Here is a 5,561-nt window from a genome sequence, read left to right as displayed (position 1 = left end):
GAGGCATCAAGTAAGCTTTTTTGGCTTTTTGTCGACCCGGAGGCATCAAGTAAGCTTTTTTTGGCTTTTTGTCGACCCGGAGGCATCAAGTAAGCTTATTTGGCTTTTTATCGACCCCGATGCATCAAGTAACTAGAGTAGCACTACATAAGTTGATCATCACAGCACTACTAGAATGCCATAGTTTGACAGAAGGATCATAACTAGAGTAGCACTACATAAGTTGATCATCACAGCACTACTAGAATGCCATAGTTTGACAGAAAGATCATAACTGGAGTAGCACTACATAAGTTGATCATCACTTGATCATTACAGTACCAGAACCTAAGTTGGTCATTACAATACCAGAACATAATAGTAGCAGTGTCTCACAACATGATAAAGCATATTTTGGATCACAACATCAATCCCATGCTGCACCAGAAGCAGTCAGGTAGTCCTTGATCTTCTGGGTTGGCTTTCTGACTCTCTGGGAACCACTGTTTGGTCTTGGAGGCAAGAAAGCTGCCCTTGCTTCCTTTGCAGTAGCTGAAGCCCTAGTGGCTGTAGCCTTACCCTTTGCAGCAGTTGAAGCCCTAGTGGCTGTAGTCTTACCCTTTGCAGCAGTAGCAGATCTTGTTGATGGTGCAGTGGCAGAAGATGGAGTTCTTCTTGCTGGTGATGGTGCAGTGGCAGAAGATGGAGTTCTTCTTGCTGGTGATGGTGAAGTGGCCGTAGATGCAGCCCTTCTTGGTGGTGCTGGTGCAGTGGCAGTAGATGCAGCCCTTCTTGCTGGTGCTGGTGCAGTAGCAGCATCAGGTGGATAAGAAGAGGTGCTTGGCTACAAAAAGAACACAAGTAATTCATTTAGAATCTTTTTGTTACATGCATAGAGAACACAAGTAATTCATTTAGAATGTTTTGCATTGTTTGTACCTCATGCCTGTTCTTTCTCATGGCTAGTGCAGGCTTCAAAGCAACATTGCAGTTGGTGTACCTATGGCCAACTTTGCTGCAATTAGAACAAGTGATTGAGGCCATCCTTGAAGTGTCTTTTGGAGCTGGCTTCTCATGTCTGCCCTTTCTTCTCTTAGTTTGTGCTCTGCCTTTGTGTTCTTTGAAGACTGGAAGGTCAATGTCCCTACTGTCTGTCTTTGGCCACATGTCAGGGCCAGGTACTGGATAGATTATGGGACTGTATGCAGCCTTGTACATTGGTTTTTTGAAAAAATCATGAACAAAGTCCTCTGGCTGTAGCTTAGCTTTGTGTATGGCAGAGACAGCATGATTGCAAGGCACTGCTGTCATATCCCACTTCCTACACCCACAAGTGTATTTCTGCAGGTCAACAACATATGTTTTCTCTTCACTTGTCACTTGGTAAAGATGTGGTCCAGCCATCAAGGATTGGCAGTTCCTAGACCACTTCTTTGCTTCTTCTAGTTTCTCTGCATATGTAGGACAAATCTCCCATTTGACAGTATCAGTTTTTGTTCTATTTGCATTGAACTTGACCATCAACTTTGTCCTAATTCCATCAACCATGGTCCTTATTGGCTTAGCCCTAACATCTAGGACCCACCTATTGAAAACCTCACTTAGATTGTTAACAACTAAGTCTGTCTTGCAGTTCACATCCATGGCATGTCTAGCCCAAGTGTGTTTGGGTATTTTGCTAAGCCACACCCAAGCTGCTTCACACTCTGTCTTTAACTCATCCATTGCAACTTGAAAACCATGTTCAGTATATGAGTAACTTGATGCATCCATGTATTTTTTTAATTCTGGCCCTCTGAACCCAGCAATTTGAAAGTTCTGGTAGATATGCCTAAGGCAAAACCTTTGTGGACAATTGGGGAAGACTCTATTTATGGCTTTCAAAAGACCCTGTATGAAACAAGTACAACTAAGTAACTACAACTGCATGAAAGTAACTACAACTGCATGAAAGTAACTACAACTAAATATATTACCTTTTGCCTATCTGAAATGATTGTGTACTGTCCAAACTTGCCAGATTGCCCACCTATTGCCTCCCTCAACTGGTATAGAAACCAGGTCCATGAATTAGTGTCCTCCTTGTCTACAATTCCAAAAGCAATGGGAAAAATGTTGTTGTTCCCATCTCTTCCATTAGCAGCTAGGATTTGTTGACCAGTACTCAGCTTTATGAAGCATCCATCCAAACCTACAAGTTTAGCACAAATGATAGTACTTGAAACAACATACAAGTGGCATAAACAACAATACAAGGCAGTTACCTATGAATGGTCTGCAGCCATTGAGGAACCCTTCTTTGCATCCATTCAGGCAGATGAACAGTCCATGAAACCTAGGGTTCTTGCTAGGATGCTCCCAAATATGTTTTGTTGTCACAATACATCTAGAACCTGGATTTGTGTCTAGGACAACCTGTAAATAATCCCTAATCCTGGTGTATTGGGCCTTTTGATCTCCTAAAACAACATTCTTTGCTGCCTTCCTAGCCCTGTAGGCCATGTGGGTTGAAATATCCACTCCATACTTGCTCTTTGCAGTGTTAATTATTGTTGTTATTGTTGTGTTAGGGTCATTCCTCACTGCCTCCTCACAATGTTTTGCAACCCACTTGGCAGTTACTTTGGTGCTCTCTGACACAGAAGGGCATGTGTGCACCAAATACACCTTTCTAATGGTAATTGTCTTCTCATTTGCAATCTGAGAAGCTGCTATATAAAAAGGGCATTGCTCATCTATGCACTATGCTATAACCCTATCACCGTAGTTTCTGTGGTACTCATAGTTCCTGTTCTGTGATATGTGCAGGGTTTGGAGTGCAATTCTGAACTGGTACACATCAATGAAGCAAAGATGCTTCACAAATTGGTCTTGTGGGTCAGCTCTGTCCTCATCATACCATAACCTTGGCTTCAACTTCTTTGCTCTGCTCTTTCTACCATTGGGCAACACATAAGCCATTGCCTCAGCACCATCATCATCTTCCAAACCCAGGTCTAATGGATTTTTGTCCTCATCATCTGATGGTATCCAGTCATCCTCAAAAATTTGCTCTACACTTCCATGTGATTTGCTAGTTGGCCATTTTCTCTCTCTCTTGGCCTTATTCTTCTTCTCAATATGTTGACCACTCTCTTGCTCCTCTTCATTGTGTTGCTCCCCTTGCACCACTTCCTCCACTTCCTCCAATTCCTCCAATTCCTCCAATTCCTCCTCCTCTTGATCATCAACATCCTCTTCTTCACCTGATGGATCATACAGTTCCTCCTCCTCATCTGTAGACCACATATCCTCATCATCCGTGTCCCCTTCAAAACGCAGTAATGGATCATCCCTCTGTTTTTTCATTTCCTCAAGCCTAGCAAGGATATCCCCATATTCTGACAGATTATCATCATCACTATCCTCTTCATTGTCCATAACTGCATCTTTCCTTTTCAAAGGAGTGGCCTTCTCTTTTTCTTTCTCATTCTTCCTAAACATTGCAATTTCCTTTCTCCTTCTCTCCTCCATGACTTTTTCTATTTGCAGTTGCTCCTCTGAATTGTTTGTGCTCTGTTGTGTTTGAAACTGTATTGGTCTTGGTTCTTCTACTGGTACTACTGCTGCTGTGTTTGAAACTGAACTAGGATGTGCATTGAACAACACTCCTTCTTCATCTACCTGATACAGTTGGGGCTCTCCAATTTCCTGCAGAGGAATCTGTTGCTCAATAACATTAGCACTGCAATTTATATGTGCAGGTTTGGGGGAACTGGCCCTAACAACTGTCACATTGAAAATCTTCTGCTTATGCTGTACTATGTGGTCTAGAATTTCCTCCAGCATGTCATCATCCTCTATTTCTTGCATTCCTTCTATCCCTAGGCCAGGATCCTTCACATAGTACATGTAATCCCTCACCCCATATCCTTCAGTCTCTATCAGTGCAACTAGATTGTAAAATGTGATGTTTGACAACATCATAGTTCTCTCAAGATTATCTCTGTCATGAAAATGCATCCTCAATTCCCAAACCTCATCATCCAGACTGCAAATTTATAAAGAAACATAGTGGTGTATAAGTGTTCAATTATAACACTTATGAAAAAGCAGGACAACATCAATACATAGCTTTGGGTTGCTTAAATAACCAATGTAGTACAAAGCAAAAAACTGCAATAACCCTAGCATGGTTCATTAAGATCTACTGCTTATAAACCATAGCTTATTTCAACTAAGTAAGACATACAGAACAGCTAATTTATACATAATGAGTTAATTTCAGAAAGAAATCATCGCAATAACAATCATAGGGCCAACAATAGGCAAGAGATGGGAAAGGGGATATCACTACACACTAACCCTAGCCCTAGAAACGGGTCAAATAAGTTCACAGGAGAATGGATAAGGGAAGGGGATCTCACTATACACCGCCGAAGGATGAGGCGATGTGGTGGCTTCCATTGGGATTCGCCTTCACCGCCGCGGCGAAAGATCTAGCCGCCGCGTATTCCACCGAATACTCCACCTCCGCATCTCGCGTCGCCTTGCTAGGGTTCGAGCTCCCGCAGAGCTCACCGCCTGGGTCGGGATCCGCGTCTCCTGCGCCACTGCCGGGAGGACCGCCGCCGCCAACACCGGCTGCTTTCGCCGAAGTATCCATCTGCCTACGCGACGAGAGGAGGGGAGAGCGGCGGCAGGAGAAGAGGGGGAAGAAGGCAAACGCGAGGAGGGGAGACAACGGCGGCAGGAGAAGAGGGGGAGAAACGAACAGATGGGGGATGGAGGGGGACGGCACCGTCAAACGCCGTCTAACGGTTGTCGGGACGGCCGACGGTGCCACGTGCGCAAAAAACGGGCCCCGCCTGTCATAAACAAGCTTAACTGAGCCCGATCCGCCGATCAGTGCTTTCTGCAAAAAGATTACCGTAGACACGGTGTTTTTTGTAAAAAAAATGTATTGTAGTGGTTTTCGCAACAATTGCCTTCAAAGTGGTGGTTTTCTGCAATTTACTCACCTCGGCGAGCACAGACGGGGAGAAAAAAGAGACGTGGCGCCGGAACTCGTGCGGGTCGTCGGGGCAGTACTCGTCGGTGGTGGCGGAGCCGTCGTCGCTGTCTACGGAGGGGTCGGAGAGGGAGGTCGGGCTGCTGCCTCCGCTGCTGGAGCTGATCTCGTGGTGCCCATGCATGGCGGCTGCTGTGGTCAGGTCAGTCAATGGAGTCCTAGCGTAGCATTTTTCTTTTTGAGTGGAAGTCCAAGCGTAGCAGAAGTAGTGGAGGTAGCGCTGGGAAAAAATGTGGCTAGCGTCAACAGGAACGCACGCGTGCCGGAACGGTCTGGAGACTGGGACTGGGCCGGAGAGGTGCGTGTGCGAAACCGTGGGTTCTCCCGGTCTGCTGATGTGGACATCTCTGAACCCCCGGATCAGCCGAGGCGACGGCAGGAGTTTTTTTTTTCAGAGCACGCCAAAACGTACAATAGTTTTATAGAAGATAGAATGTAAGTTATAAGAAAGCTACTACTCATCGCCAATAACAAGTGTAGCACGAACACCACACCCGACAGGATAATGAGAAATACGCAAAGCAAGCTACAA

Source organism: Triticum dicoccoides, chromosome 7B (genome assembly GCF_002162155.2).
Source record: "Triticum dicoccoides isolate Atlit2015 ecotype Zavitan chromosome 7B, WEW_v2.0, whole genome shotgun sequence".
Lineage (NCBI taxonomy): Eukaryota > Viridiplantae > Streptophyta > Magnoliopsida > Poales > Poaceae > Triticum > Triticum dicoccoides.
Note: the sequence above shows the minus strand (reverse complement) of the source record.